We start from the raw sequence: 25,127 nt of genomic DNA, 5'->3' as shown, positions 1-25,127 counted from the left end.
TCAAAAATAGAGAGAGCTGTGGGAAAGCTAAACTCATGCTAAACTTAGCAAATTTCAATAAGGACAATACAATGTTTTGACATTAACAGAAGGGCAATTTTATTGCCAACTTTCTGGGGGCTCAAAATGATGACTGTAACACAAAGCACACAACAAGCAAAATGCCCAAACTACAGTATTCTACTTACACAAAGAGTAGTCCAATACAATACATTTGGAGCAAAGGTAAATACCATTCATACGGATTCAAACAAGTAAAACAGTGTAGCTGATTAAAGAATGGTTAATAAACTCCCATGGGTTCGAAAGAACATAACTTCTACATTGTTTTAGACAGGACTCCTCAGCTCCACTCATTTAGGTTATTCATTCTAAGTTAAATATCCTTTATAAGCCCTGATGTTTTCCCGCCCTTGATTAATGTCAGTTGTTGTGTAGTTGTGAAGTCCACTTGGGGCAAATACGGCAGAAGCATGCTAGACATGCCATGAAAACAAAATCTAACATCGCTGATCACTTTGGGTTCAATGTAATGAATGGAAATGTACATGAACACTGTCTAAATTTCCTTAGTAATAATGAGCCTAAAAATTCAAACAAGTTTGGAAGCATGCCTCATAGCAAGTATTTTTGGTGCATCTGTGATAGTTACCATCCTTATATGATATTTAACAATTATGGGCCGAATTCCGAAGCAGTTAGGAAAGCATTCCCACCTACGATGCGGTTATGAAGGCCTCCTAACAGCATTTGCCCCTTCCAAATCAGATCAGGAACATGTCTTACCGACCAATTACAATAACCGCCATATTACGATGCGTTTAGGAACATAGGCTCCAATAGAAGTCAATGGTAGTCCAACCAAATCGTATCTGGAAGCATCCGGATGCATCATACTCGATCAGTCAGACTCTCCCTATCCGAGTCGGCCGGAAACTATTTCCAAACCGATTTGATCGGAAAGATTGCCTAACTGCATCAGAATTGGGCCCTAAATGTGCAAAAGGTGAATGTAAAATAAAGTTAGGCAAAAATAAAGAAAAGGTGCTCCAAGGGGTGAGAAGCATTTTTGGAAGTTGACTCAGCGGTATTTCATAGTATTACATAAAACCTCTGCGAGACCCAGCTGGCCAAGAACACCAGGAACAGAACCAGGAGCAGAGCAGGACATCCCAGGTGTATCAGCCACCACAGCCTCTTTCATTCAATCAAGAGGAGGAAGGACCCAGAACATCAGCAAGCAGGGGTAGTGTGCCCACACAAACAGAGCCTACTACAACTGCTACAGACTGAGTGGACATTGAAGGGAGAGGACCGAACAGGACATTTCAGGCTGGAAGGACCAATGTGACTCTCCCCCTGATGGTTGAAAATGTGCAACAGCTGCGGTGTCCCGAGAGCAGGCCCTATCACCACCTGGGCTTGCTACCGACCCCTCCCTAACTTTTGAGGACCTTATTTCTTTGAGTCACCAGCTGCACTCCTTGCCACTATTCATGCTCCAGGTGGTGCCCAGATGAATGTAGGGAAAGCTCTGCCCCTGACACCCCTCATGTGAGACCCAAACATTTCCCTGTATTGTCACTCATATGACAGCATCCCAGGAATTGATGGTCGCATTTGATGGGGAGCCAAATGTGTTCTTTCAGATCCTACTGCTGATCTGTGTAGGTACCGAGCGGAATATGCAAGAGACATGGCCACCCTCACTGCCACCATCACTCCATTGGGTGCATACATGTTGTCTACCCTGGCACAGCTTCCCTCCCAAACCCCCTTCAATGTGTCGCACTGTACATCTGCCCACACTGTTTTACCCCTGTATGCTTTGTTCCCCTCATATTGCCCTATCCTGTGGGGTGTCTGGCCATGCACTGGTATTCAATGTATACATTGGTAGTAGTTTAGTTATGCTTTCATACGGTACCTTGTTACACAGATGGTCCTACAAATCTACATGTCTAACTCATAAGTGGTAGAGGTTTGCCTGAGCAATGCTACCATTTTTCTTCCTGCCAATTCGCTCTTGGTAAACAGGAATCCTTGTGATTTTTTTTTAATTAGCTTGTATATTGAATTGTGTTTTTGAGGTTCTAGATTTTATGTTTTCACTAGGTGGTTGGAAAACAAGTGTTGTCGGCCATTTTGACAGTGCTGTCATTCCCGGCTGCTTGTGGGTCAACGCTTAATGCAAACCTGATACTTTTTCATTAGAGACAGCTTTACTACATAAGCCAACTTAAAGCACCACGGCAGGATCACTCTCCTAACTACCAAATCATCATTTGTCGGGAAAGCTCTTCTACCTGCAGTGGGTGTAATTTTACTTGCTCAACCTCATTAAATTGCAATGTCCATAACAATATGCTCTCACCCTCTGGTAGTGGCTCAGACATTCCATATAGAATGGCTATCCCTATTGTGACACCATCAGGGGAAACTAACTGTAAGAGAATTCCACTTTTTTAACATTAACTGCCGGTCTCTGCCTAAACATCAGCAACACATTTTAAACGTGTTATGGTATGTGCAACCAGATGCTGTGTTTTTTTACTGAGACTTGGCTTCATGAGGGGTCCCCACTGGACTTAATTGCGGCTCTCCCGCCTGGTTATTCTATAGCTAGGAGAGATAGACAACATAGGGAAGGTGCAGGAGTTGTCATTGTATTTAAATGTTTTCAATGTCACCTGTGAATCACTACTCCTCCCACTTTCTTTGACAGCTAAATTCACACTTTCTGGTGCTTTGGTATACCGCCCTATGGCCATGCAGGAAATTGGTGCACCTCTTTTCCGGATTGAGTAACGCCACACATTTGAAAATCGGCCAATTTAACAATACTGGGTGAAATTAATCTCCACCTGGATGATCCCAAATGCATCCAAAATTCAACTTTTATAGAGTACCTTGGGTTCCTCAACCTGAATTTGTGTAATTTTACCTGCACTTATTTTGCAAAACATGTTATGGACCTAGTCTTCTCCAATGTGCCAGACTTACTCACTGCTCCCTTTTGTCTCCGATGTTGGTCTGACCATTTTTCTGTGCCTTTTATGGTGAGAATTGCATCTTCTTGTGTACCCTCTCTTTCTCCCTCTATGGCTAAAACAAGGACCTGTTCCTATTTGAGCATTCTGGTGTTTGTTAATCAACTTAATTGCACCAGACCAGACATTAAACAGCTGTCGGTCTTGGATCATGATTACTGGCTTATGGAGGCTGTGAAAAAAGCTTACAGGTCACTGTAAAAAGCTAAGGCCGGTCTTTGCCTCTAACTCCCTGGTTTATTGATATGCTAAAATTAGAGAAGAAGCAATGTAATATCCTGGAAAGGTTTGGAGAAGGTCCAACATAGAGTAAACCAAAGCCAACCACAAAGCAGCATTAAAAAATATAGCAGGCTTTGTAAATCTGCTGGAGACGTTTTTTACTCCCAATATAATTTTGAGCACTCAAAATTGTTTGACGCTCTTTGAGGCCCACATCATTGGCCTGCTTCCTTATGCGCTCTATCCACACCACCTGTTAAGGTTAAAAAATCTTGGCCTCCTTGCAGATGATTCGTTATCCATGAAGCAGCAAATAGCTAAGGTGACGTCACCAGCTTTGCAGTGCTTAAATGGCTTAAAAAGATAATTTGGCTGAACCCCATCACTGTGCAAAGGACAGTGATACAAGCTCCAGACTTCATTAGGGTAATGTGCAGTATTTGGGAGCTGATAAAACGACTATTCGTTAACTACAGCTAGTGCAGAACTCTGCTGCCAGGCTTCTTTATCGGTTGGCCAAATTTGCCTCAGCCTTGAACCTCCTTTAGATCTGCACTGGCTTACGATTTTAAATCACATCAAATTTAAAGCACTATGTTAAATGTTTAAGGCAAAATCCAGAGTTGGACCTAAATATATTTTGGCTCTGGTTTGCCCATATCATCCATCTTGATCTCTGAGGTCTTCGCAACAGGTCCTGTTTACTGTCACAAGGTGCATTTTGGCCTACATGAGAGGTCACTCTCTCGCATATTTAGGCCTAAAACTTTGGAATTCCCTTCCAGTCTCTCTGAGTAACTGCAAGCATTTTCTTGCTTTTCGCAGGGGCGTGAAGACCTGGCTTTTCTAATCTACTCACTTTTCATCCTTTCTTCCTGTCATGCGCCAGGAAACCCCTTGGGGTAGCTGTGCACAATATAAATCTTTAGTTGTAGATATTTTGCCCAGTTGGCCAATAATGGTGGCCGGGGGATCAGACTCTTCATCCCCTGTACTCAGCACCAGATATTCTTCATCCTCCTCTACTTTTTCCTCCTCCTCTTGTGCATTATTGTCAGCTGGCATTACTGCTTGGTAGAGGATTGGGATTTTGTCTTGGAGTGCCCATCGGGTGCCACTGGTCAATGGGCACTCCATCCTTAGCGCCTGAAAGACAGAGGTTGCAACAGGATAAGTATTTGTCCTGGTATGTCATTGGGTTCAAAAGAAGGGTTGAGTCAAATGATCTTTGCATTAACAGATGTTCCACATGTGACCTGGTTTGTGTACACCTACACGCGACAGCTAACACTGAGCATTTAGGCCTTAAATGCACATGTGCAATGCAAAAGCAAACTGTAGTAATCTGTGTTATGTTTAGTTTCCTATATCCTGTACTTTGCCAATGCACTATGCTAATGTTTCTTAGAATACTCTGTCACTGCTTAGTTACAGTGGAATGTGTATCGTGTCACTCTTGAGTTCAGTACCGTTAAAGCTGCCTGCTGCTACCTCATATCCATGTAACCAAATAAATATCTACTCAAGACATCTATCCTGTCCCTGAAAGTTACTTCACAAACTCATCAGCTCCAATCACATCTCTGTGTAGTATTGAGATCCCTGGTGATGTTAGCAGCTGAACCTGGCACCTCTAGGCTATAGCAGAAGATGTGGTCCTCGATCCAGCAGTTTGAGAAGGAAGTGATTCTATACTGAATGATTTACATAAATTATATGAGAACATGCACACTTGACACACACACACATCACTGATTATGTTGGGAACATTTTACACACCACTTTCAGATGCTATGCAAAGGTGGCTATATCTGATAATGCCCTTCCACAAGGATCTGGTTGTTGTTCATGATCTGGTAATCATTAGTTCACAATACTATATGATACACTTACCTGATGGACGAATGATATTTGGTTTGACTGCTGCAACCAGGATGTCTCCCAAACCTTTGCATGGTGTTGACTGAATCACTGTGGAAGTCCTGACAGCAGCTGTAATGTTACATACATGTCCATATTCAAGTGTAAAAGGTGATGGCAATAATGTTTGATGTGTATGTCAAAGGTATACTCCAGCTAAATGGAATTTAAGGGCAGGAGACTGCATGTGGCCTTCTTAAGATTTACATGTGCCCTGCTGGTCAACAGTACCACTGGGCAAATGTTAACTCAACACAGCACTGACATCAACCAGATATCATATTAACAGGCAAATGTGTATTTGAAGCTTACAGTTAGTTAAAGAAAGGAAGTAACCAGGATGTCCTGAACTGCCTACCTTTGGCTGCCCCTTCCTTTTTAAGGGCATCATGCATCATAAGTATGATGTAGTCTCTTCTAAATTCTAATGGAGTGTTTCTCTACATGCAGACCTGCTTCACCTTGGCCCATCAGATCATGTCGGTGCATTGCAGGGTAAAATTAAGATATGTATAAATGGCAACCAAGATTTGGGTAATATTCTTACTTCTCTCCCTCCTGGGACAATAATGCCCATTGAGGCCAAGGATGTCGAACCCTTGTTCTTTACACTCTTTGGGTGGCCTGTATTCCTATTATAAATGAGCCACATCACAGTCTATTTTAACTGACACTGCATAATGTTTAGTACAGCACACATCCAGAAGTCATGTATTTTAAGGTTAGATTACATGTGATACAGGAAGAGGAGGCAAAGTGAAGGTCAACATTTGGCAAAGATGACACATTTTGGTCAAGTGGAGAAGCTGGGGTGAACCCTACCTTTATTAGTTCCACTTTGTATAGTTCAGCCACCAGATGAATACGCTTCACTTCCTCTACACCAACCTTACCAGCACCACTGCCAAAGTCAACACTACTGGCAACAGTGTGAGTATCCATATCATGGAGATTCAACCTAGTTGTAGCTAATCCTGGTCATTAGTGACAATATGAATACTTATATATGTACTGCACTCATTTACAATACATTTTGAGTCATCTTTTCATTATTCAACATGCTATGAAGTGGTATACGGTTAACCACCATATGGGGGCATATGGAGATGAGTGACAGCTATCACATTAGGTACACACAACATGCTGCTGACATTTAATCCGCTTTTTAGGAGCATGAGCATTTGGTTAAGTCAGTGGTAGATATACTTACCATGGTCCTGCATCTACTCGGTGCATGATCCCCACCTTTACTAGTTCCACTTTGTGTGGTTCAGCCAACAGACGAATATGCTTCACTTCCTCTACACCCACCTTACCAGCACCACTGCCAACGTCAAACCTACTGGCATCAGCACAGGCCCCTGGTGAGTTTCAATATCATGGAGTTTCAACCTAGTTGTAGCTACTCCTGGTTGTAAGTGACAATATGAACACTTATGTATGCACTGCACTCATTAACAATACATTTTGAGTCATCTTTTCATTATTCAACATGTTATGAAGTGGTATACAGTTAGCCACCATATGGGGGCATATTGAGATGAGTGACAGTTATGATATTAGGCACACTCAACATGCTGCTGACATTTAATCCCCTTTTTAGGAGCAGGAGCATTTGGTAAAGTTAATGTTAGGTATACTTACTATGGTCCTGCATCTGCTCAGTGTGTGGTTGGTCCTTGAACAGGTGTCACCCTTACGTGTAGTGGAGATCTCTGTGGGCTGTGTTTTTCTGGCAGACATCACTGGGGATACATTGATATGTGTGCATTCAGTTTACGTTCAATCATGCATAACGCCAACACCTGGAACAGAGGGAGATCATGACCCTAATATAACCTATACTTTGAAGGAATTTAGCCCTCCATCAACAGAGTAAATTATAAAGCTATTAAACATTGCCACCTCTGGATCGCCAGAGGATTGACATCCGCCTTATATAATAAAACTAGCAGCAGAAATGACTGCAGCTAAATTAACGCCTATATTCCAAATTATGTTTGAAACAGGACCGTTTCCTATGATCTGGAAAAAAGCAGTTGTGATCCCTCTTCTAAAGAAAGTTTCTCTTGATCACAAAGATCCGAGCAATTATAGACCAATTTCCCATCTCCCATTACCTGCGAAAATAGCGGAAAGATTTCTGAACGGACAATTGGTTTCCTTCATTGAGACAAATAAACTTTTGGATAGGACCCAGTTTGGCTTCTGGACAGGCCACAGCACAAAGACATCACTGCTCAAGGCAACGAAAGAGATAAGGCATGAATTAGATCAGGGAAAAGGGGCTGCACTGATCCTGCTTGATCTCTCAGTGGCTTTTGACACTGTCAATCACCAGCTACTACTAAGCTGTTAAAAACATGTGAAATCACAGGTCAGGCATGGATCCTGCTGAAATCCTACCTAGCAGATCAAGAACAAGTAGTGCAGCTAGAAAATGTCACCTCTCACTCATTCTCCCTGCCTTGTGGAGTCCCACAGGGATTATCACTGAGACCTACTCTTTTTAACATATATGTCTCTCCATTAGCAGCAATGATAAGAAAGTTTGGTTTCCCACTCACGTCCTATCCATAGAGAAAAATGATGGTAGCATTGGAAACAGATTTCAGAAGTGCATGATAGCTGTTCACAGTTGCATGGGAAAAATTGCCTTAAATTTAACTCAGAAAAAAACAAGCCACTGCTGTTTGGACCTGAATTACATTTTTAGAGCCCTGATGTATGACCAACCACTATGGGTCCAGTCACCCTCCAGTGGAAAAAGCACTAATCCTAGTAGTGATTATCGATTCCGTACTCAATTTTACAGAGCAAGTAAATGCAGTCACCTCCTCTACTTTCACCACCCTCAGAAGAATCAAAAAAGTTCTGCATTTTATACGGGCTAACCTGGAAAAGACCCTAGTTGCAGCATTAGTTCTTTATAAAATAGATTATTGCAACAGTCTGCTTCTGACAACCCCAAAATATAATTTGAACAAACTTTAGGTCTTACAAAATGCTGCAGCCAGACTCCTACTAAAAATCCCTAAATGTTGTGGCTCAGAAACTAAAACAGCTACACTGGCTCCCCATTAAACAAAGAATAACCTTTAAGGTACTCTGCGTAACCTACAAATCAATCCACTATTTGGGCCCAGCCTTTCTGAACCAAAGTTTTAAGCAGTATGTTCCAGCTTAGAAACTTCGTTCAACCGCAGCCAATCTTCTGATACAGCTCAGTTTTAGAAAAAAACTAGATAGGGTGGAAAGAGCATTGTGATGGAAGCAACCAAAATATGGAATACACTCCCTTTAGGCCTTAAAAATGAACCCAATCTTCTTTCTTTTAGGAATGCTGAAAACACCTGGTTGTTTACATTGTGGTAATTCTGCTGGTAGTCTTGATCACATCCAAACTGAAACAAATTACTCTTCGATGCCTCAGGGCAATAATGCGCTATATAAATGAAATTAACTTGACATAACGTTCTAGTTGACACATGAATAACAACGTTACCTAGTTCAGTTCACTGCTTTTTGTCTGTTGAAGGTTTCTATGAAACATAGCTATGGGTTGTCTGATCACAAAGTAGGAGTTTGGGCCCTCTCCTGGTCATAATTATATACCGTTTGTGTTGGAGGTATGGGTTGAGGTGCCCCATGACATTGCCTCTCAGCAGATGCAGGGACCTCTGCTCCAATGGGTGACTGTAGTTCAGCTGTATGCGACAATAAAAGGGAAATGCCATGCCAACAGTAATTGTACGTGAATGAGTAACATTATCTATTGCCACTTACCAGTGTTAAGTGAACATACCAGCAAAGATAAGCCACTGTTGGGATTGAGGAATTGGAGTTAGACATTTGCATCACAAAGTATTTTGAAGATTGTAGTGCAATGGACGATATGAGACACATGAGGGTTTGTCTCACCATGCAATTTGCACATACTTGGAACAGCATCCAGAGTCAAATTTGTAGTGTATCGCAAACAATTGCAATTTTGTGTCATTGTTAGAATCATCAAATATTACCTGGCACCACAGTGAGGTCATCATTCACAGGCAAAACAAGGAACAGGTGGGGGTGCATGGTGGAGATGACATCCCTCTCGAGTGTGGTGAAACAGCAGCGTGGTCCACTTTGTCCACCAAATAGGGCTCTGATCAACTCTATCCTGCTGAACTTCTCCCTCACCCACCTCTTCTCCTCCTACAATGACTTCCGGCCTGATCCCTGTGACAGTATGGACATCCTCCCAATTTACAGTGACCACAGTAGCCACCTGTGCTGCTGTGGCACTGCAGCTGTAGGGGGGGGTAGAGCATGCAATCTTCTGTGGTTCCTTAGTATGAACTGGATTATCATGGTGGTCTCCTCCTCACTATCATTCTTCTTCCTCCACACTGGCAACATGGTGGAAGCAAGGCACAGAGAAGGCAGGCAAAACACTCTGAGTGACCAAACCAAGGCCTTGAATGTGTGCTGTTTTTATGAGGTTTGTAATGCTTGGATTGCAGGTGCTGTTGATAGTTTCCAGGTGTATGTAATTAAATGTAATCTAGGCCAGGTGCAGAATGTCCTTCACCGTATACAAGGCTGGTGTTGGCTGTTGGGTTAAGGAGTTTCCCCTGGAGCTGGTTGGGAGATGGTAGGCACTGACACAGATGTGTCAGGTGAAAGCAAACTTTAACACCCCGAGTGCGGTGATTCTGCCCAAGTGCAGAGATTCTGCCCTGAGTGCAGAGATTATTGCATATATACTCACAGATTACTGAAGTAGGCAAGATATTTGGTGAACATTTGGAGATGAAGCTTTGCAATGTGATCATCCTTTTCAGGTTCTGTTTAGAAGACTTGTGTATTGTTTTGCCAACTGCAATTTTGCATACATTTGTAATCTTATGACTGTGCCTGATGGTTGACAGTTTATTTGCAATGCGGGACGCATCCGTTTGGGAGAATCCATTGTGGGCTATAGGCTAAATTGGTTCATTGAGAAAAATTGTGTCAGATACCATAGACCTGATTTCTTTATTATGAAGTTATGACTAAAATAGAAGGCCTGGCCTACTTATATTGTAATGTATTTAATAAACCCAATAATCATTTAAAAGTTGATTGTTATTAGTCGTTCTGAGACAGAAGACACGTGATGTTTCATGAAATCTTATAAATAAACTTAATAAACAAGGCTTTTGGCATTTGTTACCATTTAAGATAAATCCTCGGGTTAGGAGATTTGCACTGTGAGAATTATTTTCCGCCTTCTTATAAGGGTTAATATAATGTTTTGGCAACTCTTATACTTTGCATATTTCTAATTACTGTATACTGATATACTGCTGAGCATATTATAACTCACAAAATGCATGAGAGGAAATGTGCAGCCTGTTATTACTCTGACAAATGGAGTAAATTCCAGTTTTATGGGGGTCACAAACAATTTTCAAAAAATGTATGGGAATTCTAGAGTTGGCCAATATAAAATCCTTATTAATGCAGACTTCCTGCCTCCTGGTAAACACTGAGGGGTCTCTTTTAAGCATGGGCGAATTTTGCGAATCTCGCGTTCGCGAATTTTGCGGATTTGCGAACTCACAATCCGCAAAATCCGCGAATTCTCGCGAATTTGCGGACTTTTTTTTTGTGTGTTTGCGCAGGTTTCTGCCAGTTCGCGAGGGTTTTGTACAATGTCGCAAATTGCGAACTTACCTGTCGGGTCGCAAGTTTCGCGAACTTGTTGTTTCTACGTGTCCAGCCTGTTTGGGACACTCTTCTTCATCACTGCCACTCTCTGTCACCACTGCCACTCTCTGACTACTCATGCCACCCTCGGGCCCACCCATGCCACCCTCTGTTTCATCACAGCACCCTCTGGTTGTCCAGTCAGTGTACATTATTGTGGCAACGCAAGCACACCTTCCCTGCCTCAAGTGACCTGAATTAATTTGGGGCTGATTAATGTGTCACAGAATATTTTTTTAGCTGGCACCTGCTTCCTTAGTGCTTCCTGATTAGTGATCTTTTGCACTTGCTAAGTGCTTTCATTGTTGCAAAATTAGTTACAACACCTGCCCTGCCCCAAGTGACAATAATGAATTAGGGGCTGATTAATGGATCTGAACTTCCAGCCTGGCTCCTGCTTGTCTCCCTTAGCTGTAATTCAGGACCTTTGTGGCATATGTGTAACTATTCTGAGGTTCAGAGCAGGGTCACATAATAGTTGCAACTGGCAACTGAACTCTGGAGGGGCCCCTCAGGAAGCACTACAGGAAATGGCTACTAATGATGAGCCTGAACTTTTGAACCTGGTAAGTAGTTTCAGTTTTGCTAAAATCGTATTTCTGCAATTTTGCACTTCTTCGCGGGGCGCGAAGTTGTAAGTTGTACTGGGAAGCCGCGAACTCACGCGAACAGTGCGAGCAAAATCCGCTGCTCGCGGATTTGCGGATTTTGCGGGAGATTCGCGAATCTCGCGGATTGCGAATTTACTGAAAATCCGCAAAATCCGCGAGCGAAACGGATTTTCCGCCCATGCTTAGTCTCTTTACAAGCCCCTGTGCTCTGCCAGAACATCATTTTATTGATGTTTTGGCAATGCACATTGCTGTACCAAATCTACAAAGCCACATACAGCCACCCTGCATGACTTCTCAGAGCTTTGCAGCTATAATGTGAGGCAACGTAATAAATTGCTGCATTGTCACACACTGCAATTGGGAAATGTGCCATGGACGATAGATACAATTGGTGGGCCCGATTCACAAACGTAATCTGTGGTAAAATCCTAACATGACGACTTTCTGAATTCACAAAGGGCATTTAGGAGTAGTAAAGTTAGGATTCCTAACTTTACTACTGCTAAATGCCCTCTGTGAATACTGAAAGTCGTAAAGTTAGGATTTTGTCTTAGTTAAGTTAAACTTAAGTTTTAGTTACCTTTGTTAGATTCATCAACTGTATGGTGTACATAGATCTTTACCTAACCTGCCTAGATAAATGTTGGGTGGGCATGCTCCATACGAAGTTTTGTTTGGGATTCCATTGTTTGTACCAGGCTTGACAACTCTAGATTAGTGGCAGGTGATGTACTCTTCGCCATTGATGAATGTTTCATTATTTCACATAAATTACAAGCCTTCCGAGAAGAAAACTCACATTTAATTTCTAAACTATCTGCTACCGACAAAGTGAAGGTGCAACCATTATTTTCTGGATGTATTCCTAAAATTGGGTATATTGTCTGGAAGAAGATTGCAGATGAAAAAGAGTTTGGCTCCTCCTATTCTGCATTGGTGCCTGTCCTTGCCATTCAATGTACTCAAACTTTAATGTTGACATCACTTGATTGTTGTAAATAAAAGTTACAATTTGCGATAGACATGATCAAGTTACACAATGTAATTGGTTCTCGTTTGTAAGCCACACGTCTAGCTGCGTAGTTCCTTCTCCCCTCTCCCTTCCCTGCAGGAAATCTCTATGCATGCAATAAGTATTCCTAATCTCCATGGCTGGGGTCTCCTGATGCAGAAGTGTTGCTCATACTGACTGATGATGTCAACACAGGATGTGTTTCTAATGAAATGTTGCCACTTTCTACTGCTGCTTTTTGCAATATAGTTGTTTATTATCAACCACCTATGGAGGTGTCTATCTACTCTCCTATGTGTACTGAGAACCCTGTTTTTACTCAGACTCTGGTTATTTTGTCAACATTGATGATTTTTCTTCAAACTCTGCATACCACATTGCGAGGTGTGTATAGACTATTCCTTTGGCTGAACCAAACATACTTGATTCCTCTTTAGTCCCATTGTTGGTTCTTTCTTTCATTATTCTTGTCATCCTTTGGGTTTGTTACAGTCTTCTTTCTGCTGTAAAATGGACATGATCACCCTGGTCATACTGTTCCTGAACTCGCAGCTGAGATGCTTACAACTCCTGCTTCCTCACAAAAGGTTTGAAGAGACTTGAAAAATGAAAGAATGACCAAATGGTGTTTCACACCCTTAGCGGCATGCAGGCCTGTGACTTTTTCACGCAGTCTTTTGAGAGTCCATTTTAAGTGTGATTGTCATAGGACAAAGGTCCAGTATGGTCATAGAAGTAGTTATGTAATCGCCATGTCGGGCATTTATAAAGAAGACATATGCGGTCAGGAGGTGGAGGAGTCACTCGCTGTTGGCATGGGCTATTGCAGGGCCTGCGATACTATTTATCACTGATTTGGATTACAAGGAATATTTCAAATATGCTCACCTGTCCTGGTTCATATACATATTTGAGAAATCAATGGGTGGAGGGTTGCCCATTTACCAATGATAAGTGGCAATATACATATCCTGATTAACACAGGACAGGCACATCCAGGACCCATTACCCCTGAAATATAGACTATTGCGCTCAAGTCTGTCTGGGCAACATACTCTTGGCAGGTCCAGAGAACTGATGCTTTAGCTAGAGCTCATCTGATCCCTTGGAAAATGATATTTGAAAACAAAACAGAACAACAGACTAACGGCTAGATGTAGGTAATAGTGTTTTACCGATTCTTAAATACCGAATTTTACTGATTCGGTATTTCAGAATCGGTAAAACCTATGTCGGTAAATTTTCGGTATTTTTTACCGAATCGTTAAGATTCGGTAATTACCGATTCGGTACTTACCGAATCAGTATTTGCCATTGATTCCTATGGGCCTTGAAGCCAATAGGAATCAATGGCAAATACCGATTCAGTAATTACCGAATCCTAACAAGGGGAACAGGGTGTCACTTTGACACCCTGTAGCACCCCTGTTTTTGGCTTGTGTGCCATGTGGCACACATACATGCCCTTAGGGCAGGTGTACATGCACAGATGTGCATGTACACCTGAATTCGTTATTTACCACCCAATAGGATTGGGTGGTAAATACCGAATTCTTAAAGGCCTCTAGCACTGTTAACAGTGCTACCTACATTTGGATTTACAGATTCGGTATTTTTACCGATTCTGTATTTACCGATTCGGTAAATTTACCGATTTGGTAAATACAGAATCAGTATAGAAACCGAATCTGTAAAACAATGCCTCCTACATAGGAAAAGGCATTTACCGGTCGGTAACTGCCAAATTCGGCCATTACCGACCGGTAAATGCCTACCTACATCTAGCCCTACATGTCTTGGGTTTGGCAAATCGCTCTGCATTACAGTAGATTGATCAAGACACTCAGAGCCATGCATTGGGGCTTTGCATTGCTTGATAACTCTTACTTATGAGTTGCATCGCTCTCGCGCACCAATGTGTGCTGCAAGGGCAATGTAACTCATTGGCAAATATGGCTCTACTTTTTTGCCACGAACATTATGTAGTTATGAGATGTGATGTAGAAATATAAGCGGAATATTCATTAAAACGTTCTGCAGGGAAGCACAGCACAGCAAGTTACATTGCTGCACTGCAGTGCGTGACCTGAAAAGGGGAGGAAGGCGCCACATTTGACATAATACAGTGCTTTCCTCTCTTTACCCAGCGCTGGCGTACAATGTGCTGCCTAGCACCAAGGCAGACACCCTTGCACTAAGGTGCAAGGATGCCTGTTTTGTAATCAAGACAATTTTTAGTTTTCAGGAAGGGGCACCTCACTGCACAAAAACAGTCCCCTGAGGTATTTTCTGCCTTCTATTTTTGAAGACGGAACGCTATTTCTCCTCTTTGCGCTTCCCCTTGTGATGCAAAGCATTTTGACACATTCCCAGGTCTACCAGTGATGTACGTTTGAGAATGCGTCAAAATCCATGCATGTTGTGTGGGAGTACATACGTACCACCCATGGAAAGTCCTCCCTAGGACAGATTAAAGCAACACAGCTGCGATATGTTACTCCTGATTTCTCAAGACACGCAAAGGGGTGTTGCGTGGCATTTTAAATCTAACTTATCTAACTTATGAGTTGCATTGCTCTTGCGCTCCATTGCATGGTGAAAGGGCAAAGCAAATCGTTTGGGTATTTTGCAACACAAATATCTTAAAATTGCCAAAATTACATGAGATTATGCCCACATAACAGAAATTTCATCCGGAGACATAATAGTACTAAGTTCATTGTAGCAATGGTGTTACCTCAGTTTGTGTTCATCCATTTGCAGCCATGTTTCAATGACAGCTTAAAAGTAAATTGATTCTGACGTCTTAAGTTCTATGGCAAGAAGGTTAAGGTAGAAAGATGCTGCTTGTCCTTTGTGGTCACCAATAATTCTATAATAAAAGCCCATTCAGATTGGGCAGTGGAAAATATCACTTAAATGCATTACAACAATCTTATATTTGGGTTTGCTTTTTGAAGATTTCTTTGATAGAAAATGACAGTATACCACGCACTGTTGGTGCATTATTTTCTAATTATGTTTTGTCTCTATATAATCATTGAAAACAATCTGCAATTCTGACAATGCCATCTCAATATACCAAAATCAACCTAATAAAACTGTGATTGTCTGGTAAAATAGATGGCAAAAGGCAACAAAACAGTCGGCCAGTACTTTGCAAACTCCGATCAACTAAGAAAGCTGCGTAACGCCGCAATTACATCGCAATTAAAACAATGTGCTATATGGGAGCAGATTACAAAATCTAGGTACAAAAAGTCCAGATATCAAATTCTTTAATAGTGCTGGACGTGCTCCTCCCAACAGATGGTAGATGTATAACCTTAGAGTGCAAAATAGAACCATCAAATTCAAATGAAGAACTAGGAGTCCCTTTTACCTGGCAGACAGTGTTTTTTGGGCTTTCTGACTCGCGTTGTCCATTGCCGTCCACCGCCACACGAGTCATTTGGGCAGCTTGATTCAACGGTCCCGGGAGGAGGTGGACATCGCGGCCCGGGCAAGACTACAGCACCCAGCATCCCTCGCGGCAGCAGCAGGAAGCGCCGCACACGCCGCCTGCACCACGCTGAGCGCGCCGGGAGGCATTTAAAAGCAGCACCGGGCTCCCGTCCGCGCCCGTCGTAGCCAGGATGAGGCAGAGCGGGGCCACCCCTTGCCAACGTTGATCTGGTGCTCCCAAGGACTTGGTCAGTGATATTGGGATCGGATTTGGTGACTTTAAAACGTCGGGACATATTTTTTACATTGCTATTGGGTAGTTTTTTTTAGGGGAACTTAGAGTTGCACTTGATATATGATATTTATTTCTTTTTGTGGGTTTACTGTTCGTGAGGCAAAATTGTGATATTATTCTAGCGTTCTAATTATGGGTAGGCTTAAGATACAGGCAAATCAGGACGGGGCTTTAGGCAATGCAAAAGCAACGGTAATTACCATGGATGCCTTCCTGTCTTGAGCTGCTACATTGATAGACAGGGAGATTGACATGGTAAATAGACGCCTGTCTAGATCACCTACTAGTGGCCTTTTACCTCTTCTGGATGGGGCTAATATTCAGTTAAATAATTGTCCTGATGAGGATTAAGGTGCCATACATACACAGGAGATGGGTAGTGACATTCAAGATGTGGTTGTGCCTTCCTCTGTCCTGGAGTCCCAGCAGGTTGTTCCAGCTATGCCCTTGTCTCCTGTTGTTATTGTGGCAAAAAGGCAGGAGGCTGTCCCTGCACCTGTTAGCGGAAAGGATGGGAAAGGAAGGGCGAGCTCTACTTCACATATAGAGGTTACCAGCGACCATAATCCTCCGCAACAATTGGGGGGTGCACGCCCATCAACTGGGAGTACAAAGAGAAAAGGTAAAACATTGGGCAGTCAAGCGAAAAAGAGCAAAACCAATGCATTGTCATCATCAGCAGCAGACACTAGGGTATCACCGACACCAGTTCCTGCTCAATCAATCAATCAACAACAATTTGTATAGCGCGCTACTCACCCAGTAGGGTCTCGAGGCGCTGGGGGGGGGTCCTTTACTGCTCGAAAAGCCAGGTCTTGAGTTGTTTCCTGAAGGAGAGGTGGTCCTGGATCTGCCGTAGGTGGATGGGGAGGGAGTTCCATGTCTTGGCCGCCAGGTAGGAGAAGGATCTTCCTCCAGCAGTGGCTCTGCGGATGCGTGGGACGTGAGGTTCCGTGACAATTGTAAGTGATGTTTTCGACTCGCACGAATATGGTCGAGTCTGATATCTACGAACCGCAAATGACGAGTTTAGTAAGTGTGCGCAGTTTCGCTGTGCTAACTTAAACCGTTCGTTTGTTATGTGGGTTTTTCATCTGTACCCACGGGTTCCATCTTAGATGCGGCATCCATTTTGTCTCTTACCCTCAAGTAGCCAGCGAACGGACACTGTCCGCTTCGCGACCCTGGGACTCCCACGATATTTGCGGAAGACACATGTCCTTTGTAAGTGTCTTTATGATGAGGGGGATGCTACTGTAAAGCAGATGGCGCCGCTCGAGGCTCATCTTGTTGCACGGACTTATTGTCTCAGCCGTGCATCTCATTAGGCACGTCCCTTTGAAGCCTGTATCTCGTGTTTCCCGATACCTTCCCTTTTACACCCTTTTCCAATCTCCCCACTGTCTCCGTCTTCCTCTACACCTGTCTTCGTTCCTATTTCGATCTGTTTTACGGCCGATCGGAATGCTCTAATGTTGGGAAGATGGGTTTTTACAGTTGGGAACCGCCAAATGTTTCCGCACTTATGTTCCGGACCTCGTGTTTATCAAAGCGACCAAAGCGACCCCTCTGGGGGATGATTGTGGGAACCGGGTTGTAAACCTTTGTGTATCATGTTGTCCTATGGGTAAATTGTGTATAAAAGGAGCGACCTACCGAACGAATTTGAAGCAGTCTCCCCAAGTTGCACGTGTTGTACTTGTCGTGACTTCTGTGTTCCCTGCAGTAAATAAACCTTGAATCTTTGACGCCGAAGGAAGTGTCCCGTGTCTCTGTCATTCGTACGCCGGAGCAGGTAACCCACGAAGGTATCAGGTGTTATCCCTGGCACCGCTGGGTTTTAAAGAACCCAGTCCTTCAGTTGGCGCCCAACGTGGGGCTGCATCAGTGGTACCGGTCCAAGCCCGACGATCGTGAGGAACTTCGTGTGAAATCTCCGAGGGAAGGTGCACTCCGCTTCATCGATCCTGTTGTCGAAACAAGTGGCCCGAAGACTTTTCCCGCGAAGATTCCCGCCTCCTGACGGCTGCGACGGACTGCTGCCCTGACTGTAGACCTGTTTTGGCGCCTGGCGTAGACCTTGGTATAGCGAGACGATTGACGGGCCTTCCTGGTGACGCCATCGATCTTTGAGTTAAGTATTTGTGGGTCGCTCCCAGAGTCCTTAGTTGTTGACACTCTTGCGAGTGTTTTTGTTGTTGATGCTGTGTGAGTGTTTTTGTCGGTGACACTTTGCCAGCGTACTTTGTTGTATTATTTGACGATTGCAGTCGCCAAAAACCGAGGGTTTTTGTTCTTGCTGGGACTCGGTAAATCCCGTAACCCTTGAAGTTTGTGAAACTCGGCTAGTGTGCAAGATGCCTGGTCGTAGTACTTTGTTCAGTTGTTTCAGACCTTGTGGTACGGATTCCCGACTGGAGGACTCGTGTCCGATACCTCCGGTTGGAACTCCAATTTATGAGCTGTACAGCAAACATGGGCTAGGCCCAATTACCTTTAATGATTACTGGATCCGCTACACTAGAAAAGACGGTGCCCTTAGTTGGCCACCTCATGGTAGTTTTGAGACAACGATTTTAGATAACCTTGAGGCTAAATTGTTCGAGAAAAAGTCAAGGCCGGCCATGTTTGATGCCTTTCGGTTGTGGCGTAAAGAAGCCCGACAGAAAGAAATCAGACAGACTAAACGAAATCACAAAGATAATGTTGCTACTATTGTAAAGAAAGCAGAGCAATTTCAGCAGGATAAGGAGATTAGGGAAAAGGAAGTGTTTGATAGACTACAGCGTATGAGCATAGATAAATGTTATCCCGTTTTGCCTACGGAGTCGGAAAAGAAGGAAGAGGCAGTTGAGGATCCTTTAATGTCTTATCTTATGAAGTCGCCACCTCCGTATGTACAGGGTACCGTGGCTCCTGTAATTCCCCCTGTACCTGTTCCTGTACCTATTCCTGTTTTGCCTGTTCCTCAACCTGCACCCGTTCTTCCACCTGTTCCTGCTCCTTCGTCTGTTTCTATCCCTACTGCTCCTCCACTTCCACATACTCCTGCTCCTGCTACTACTGTTCCCGCTCTGTTAACTCCTGTTGTTGCTTCTGTGTCTACTCCTTCGCTTGTTAGTCCTGTGTCCTATACTTCTCCTTCTACTCGTGGTTATAATTCTCCTCTTGCAGCTAGCTTCTTCCATTCGCTCGGACCTGTTCTTGGGTCCGCTGGTTCCGATGGTCCTCAGAGACGTAGTCAGCTTCCTGGTAATAGGGAACGCGTTGCGCTATATAATATGGCGATGGGTTGGATGACGAATCCCCTTAGAAATCCACCACGTGTCGTACTTGAGACGTTTTGCCAATTTAGTACACCAACCCAAAGATATGTGTTCGAGGAAATGTGTAAGGTTCTTCGTGATCAGTTATCGGCCGACGCACCTGACGAGGTGCTGACCGCTTTGTCTGATCTACAGCTTCAGTTCTCAACAGGACTGATAGTGGAATCCAATGTTCGACGTGCTGTTGAACGGTTGTTGTCCCTTCGTCCCGCTCCTATACCTCACGCTTTGTTTGTAGAGGATGTGGAAGGACAGCCAGATGGGTCTGGTCAATATCCTATGCGTGAAGTTCCACCAGTATGGATGCCAGGTAATCCTAATGCTGTTCCTATCATCTTGCCGCATTTCCAGAGAGTATGGATACATCTCCCGTGGAAACGATCGGAAGTGTTGCAGGTAAAGCAAACTTTGCCTGACCCTCGCAAAAATCCTGCAGGGTATTATAAGGAGTTATCGCAGCTTGTAGATGCTACGATAATGAATCTTGCCGATATCGACATGTTGTTCGGTAATGTGGTACCGCAACCGGTATGGGCTAAGATTCGGCAGGAAGATCATGTGAATGAATTAGGTGGTGGTTGGGTTGCTCTTGCTGCGGCCGATGCACGACAAGTTGGTGGTGCTAAACCTGACCAGTTGATTGCTGATCTCCCTCAGCGAATAATAACGTTGATGAAAACTCTTATGCCAGCCATGAGGGTAAATTGGGACAAATTGTCCGCTTGTAAGCAGAAAAAGGATGAGAGTGTCTCCGACTTCTTTACGAGGTTCGAGGAGGCTTTCATTGATCATAGTGGCCAGGACATGAGCACCGAGGGTGGTCAGAGGTTGTTTGTGGATAAATTTGTTTCGAACTTATTGCCCGACTTGAGCAATAAATTAAAGAATTCAGAAAGTGCATGGGCTGTTTCTACCTCTGCTCAGATATTGGCTACGGCACAATACTATGAGAACAGAGAGAAAGAAGAGTCCGACCGTGCTGATAAAAAGACGAAAGAGCTTAAAACTAAGGTTTTGTTACAACAGGCTTTTCCTCCCCGTTCGAATCAAAATTCTTCGCAGCAGGATAGATCACAGCAGCAATCGAACAGATCACAACCTCGTAATGACTCCTCTTCTCAGAGATCTTCGTTGGGGTATAATCAATGTGCTTATTGTAGACAGGAGGGACACATCAAATTCAATTGTCCCGTTCTAAATGAACGTTATAATGGTAATTCATCTAGAAGAGGTCGTGGTGGTACACAGCAGGCATCATGTGGTAGAGGTCGTAATACTCAGAATGAGCGCTCAGACAACTCGTCGAATTCTGATAATTGTTTTGATCAACGTGGATCGTCGCAAGGACGATCTGCGCAGTATAATGTGGACGATTATTACGTCGATCACGAGACTGACGACAGTAATTACTAGGACAGCCGAAGACAAGGAGAGGGAGTGGTATCAGTTCCGGTTGATCAGAGAGGGCCTTACGTCGCGGTTGCTACATCGGGCGTCGTTGAGCCTTTTCTGTTGGACACTGGTGCAGCGAAAAGTTCCATCAAGCATTCGAAACTCCCTGGCGCACCTTTGTCTGGCTTAACAAATGTTTCCGTTGGATTCTCTGGCGCCCCCGTTAGCAATCCAGTTTCACGCCCTTTGCCCCTTACAATTGGGCCTCGTGAGCTCGAGGCTCCGTTGATTTTGACTACTGGCTGTGGTGAAAATCTCTTGGGCCTGGATTTGCTTAAACGTTTGTATGCAACATTGTACTGTTCTCCTGCGGGTGTAAAGCTTACGTTAGGAGAGAGGGTTGTCTCTCCTATGTATTTGTCTCTCGATAAGCTTCCACCGGAATTGAGTTCTCTTCCTGCGTCTTTGTGGGCAACAGGTCCCAATGATGTGGGCCTGCTTAATATCTCACCCTATGTTGTTCAGTTGAAATCTAATGTGCGGTTGCCGCGTATTCCCCAGTATCGTATCTCTCTTGATGGTGAACGAGCGTTGCTAGCGATCATTTATGATCTGATCGAGAAAGATGTTATTGAAGAGACTCGGGGAAACGTGTGCAACAGTCCCGTACTGCCCATTCTTAAACGTACTGATCCTTCGAAACCGCCTGTTTATCGTTTTGTTATCGATTTACGGGAGGTGAATAAAATTGTGGTTCCTCAATTTCCTGTTGTGCCTGACATCACGGCGCTACTGACTCTGATTCCAGCTTCTGCTTCATGGTTTTCGGTGATTGATCTGAAGAATGCGTTCTTCAGCATCCCGATTGCTGAGGAGAGTAGAGATCTCTTCGGTTTCTCTCTCGGTGGACGTAGCTTCCGCTTTAAACGCGCTCCTCAGGGCTACTGTGAAAGTCCATCGATTTACAGTCAAGCCTTGAAAAGCCAGCTGGATGCGTTCAAGTTGCCGGCTGGTGCGGCTTTAATCCAATATGTCGATGACTTATTGGTGGCTGCAGATACTCAGGACATTTGCAAAATTGCTACTGTGTCGTTGCTGCAACATCTCTGTGAGTTAAATCACAAGGTGTCACCTTCTAAACTCCAATATTGTTGTCAAGAAGTAACCTATCTAGGTCACTTATTGTCAAAGGAGGGAAGACGGTTGACCCCAGAGAGAATTGCAGCAATTGCGCGAATGGCTGTGCCAACAACCCAGAGAGATGTGCGTGCCTTTTTAGGTATTACATCGTACTGCAGGCAATGGATCCCTAATTTTTCATTGCTGGCGAAACCATTAGTGGCTCTTACGTGCAAGGATGTTTCGACTCCTTTACCATGGACGGAAGAATGTCAGAAAAGTTTTTCTCAGCTTCGTGATTCATTGTGTTCGGCTCCTGTGTTAGGTACTCCTGACTACAGCAAGCCGTTCACGTTATATGTTCACGAGAGAGAAGGTTGCGCGTTGAGTGTTCTGACGCAACCTTTTGGTGGAAAGCAGCGTCCATGTGCGTATTTCTCCTCGACCTTGGACCCGGTAGCTAGAGCATTGCCGAGTTGTTTACGAGCAACAGCGGCAGCCGCGGTCTCCATCCGACAATCAGCAGGATTGGTCATGGATAATACGCTTACGGTGATGGTTCCGCATGCAGTCGATACCCTTTTGAATCGTACGAAAACTCAGCACTCGACGAGTGCGAGGTTGTCTTGGTATGAGTTGACGCTGTTGGCAAGCCACATTCAGATAAAACGTTGTAATGTCCTGAACCCAGCAACTTTGTTACCCATTAGTACAGAGTCAGATGAAGTAGCAGAACATGATTGCTACTTAAGGACTGAGGAGGAAACAAAAGGTCGAGTGGACCTTAAAAACACTCCATTGGAAGACCCAGATGGAACGTTGTATGTGGATGGGTCATGTTTTAAGTTGCCGAATGGCGATGTGACTACTGCTTATGCTGTTGTAACATTAACTACTGTTGTTGAGACTGCGAGATTGAATCAGAACTCTGCCCAAGCTGCAGAGCTGATCGCTCTTACTAGAGCGTGTGTGTTAGCAAAAGGGAAACGAGTGAATGTGTTTACTGACAGCCAATATGCTTTTGGCGTTGCGCATAGCTTTGGACGGTTGTGGAGAGAGAGAGGTTTCTTGACGTCGCATGGTACAAAGATCCAGCACGGACAGCTCGTGAATGATCTTTTGGATGCACTTACGTTGCCTAAACAAGTGGCAATTGTTAAGTGCAGTGCGCATCGTAAGGTGACGGATGATGTTGGTCGTGGTAATGCGTTTGCGGATGAGACTGCTAAGGAGACTGCCCGGAACCTTAGCACTCGAATGTATGTGACGAGTTCGGTTAGGTGGCCTGCAGAATCGAGTATGTGTGAGGACACTATTGAGAGTGTGAAAGCAATTCAGAATGAGGCCACCGAGACTGAAAAGACGAAGTGGAAAGAAAGTACGGGAAAGTTGGATGCGAGTGGATGTTGGATTGATTTGTCAGAACAGAAACGATGGATGTTGCCTGATGCGTATGTGCTGGCCGTTGTGACTATGGCGCACGGGTTAGCTCATATTAGTGCGAAAGGTATTTGTAAGCTGCTATCCCCTGTGTGGAAGAATGATGGTATTACGAAATGTGCTGAACGCTTGGTCAAGAATTGTATGGTGTGTATGTTGTACAATCCTGGTAAGGGAACCCCAACTCCTCCTGGTAGTTTTGCTCCCCCTTCATATCCCTTTGAGGTGATTCAATTGGACTTCATCCATGTGGAGCGATGCAATAACCTTAAGTACGTTTTAGTTGTGGTTTGCGCATTCTCCCGATGGATCGAGGCCTATCCTCTCAAGGACAACACTGCTTTGTCCACTGCGAAAATCCTACTGAAGGAATACTTTCCTCGGTACGGAATGCCCAGAATCGTGTGGTCAGATAATGGAAGTGAGTTTGTGGGGAGTGTGATGAAGAGTGTGTGTAAGGGCCTTGGAATTAATCAGAAATTCCATAGTGCCAACCATCCCCAGTCAGCTGGTTTGGTTGAAGGGTACAATGGCACCCTTAAACTAAAACTAGCAAAGATTCAGGCTACGACTGGTCTCTCGTGGCCTGACGCTTTACCATTAGCTTTGTTATCAACAAGGGCGACTGTACACTCCCGAATAGGGCTTAGTCCCTACGAAATAGTGTTCGGCCGTCCTGCAAATATCTGGGGGGTCCCTAGACCGGGTTCTTTTTGTGATCTTGAGTACCCAATGTTGATTGATTATCTTCATGACTTGACTGCTAAACTGAGGTTAATTCACCAACAGGTTCACGACGCATTGCCGACACAGACGGAGGGTCCAGGCCACCAGCTCCAGCCCGGAGACTGGGTGGTAACGCGGAACTTTTCGCGCAAGACAAATTTGGAGCCCCGTTTTACCGGACCTTACCAGGTCCTCCTTGCTACGAGGACTGCAGTTCGTCTGGAGGGCCGGAAAAACTGGGTGCATGCCACCCATACCAAGAAGGTCCCTCTCCCGTTACCAGCAGACTCGTGGATAAGGAAAGGCATTGCATCATCTGAAGCTGAAGGATTGCCGGTGTTTGTACCTTTTAGCGACGCACAGCCTGTCGGAGAATCCTCAGTGCAGCAGAAAGACATTGTTGAACATTTGTCAGCAAAAGACTCAAGACCAGAACATTCATCTGATCGACAGGACGTTGTCCCTTCAACTGATCCTCTGTTCGACGAACAGACACGTCCTGGGAAAACCCGATACTTTTTGCGATCTAGCATAAGAGACTAATAAAAAGATCCTGCTTTGCTGTATTGACAACTGCATTATCCCGTTTTCCACGATCAGTTTGAATCTTCTTATTGTTGTGATTACTTTTGTATATATACATTGAAATTCGTTCCTTCCACTTTTTGCTTCCACAGCTGAGAGACATTGTTTTTGCACATATATAATATATTGTGAAATAAAGGCCGTAGGGCCGCGCGCGTACTTCCTTCTGGATAGTAGGTCTTGACGCTAGGTTAAAGACCGTTGGTTCCTGGGAACTCCTAGGGATTGACTGCTGCTACACAGAAC

This window comes from Lissotriton vulgaris, chromosome 8, assembly GCF_964263255.1.
Source record: "Lissotriton vulgaris chromosome 8, aLisVul1.2, whole genome shotgun sequence".
NCBI lineage: Eukaryota > Metazoa > Chordata > Amphibia > Caudata > Salamandridae > Lissotriton > Lissotriton vulgaris.
This window is presented reverse-complemented; position numbering follows the sequence as displayed.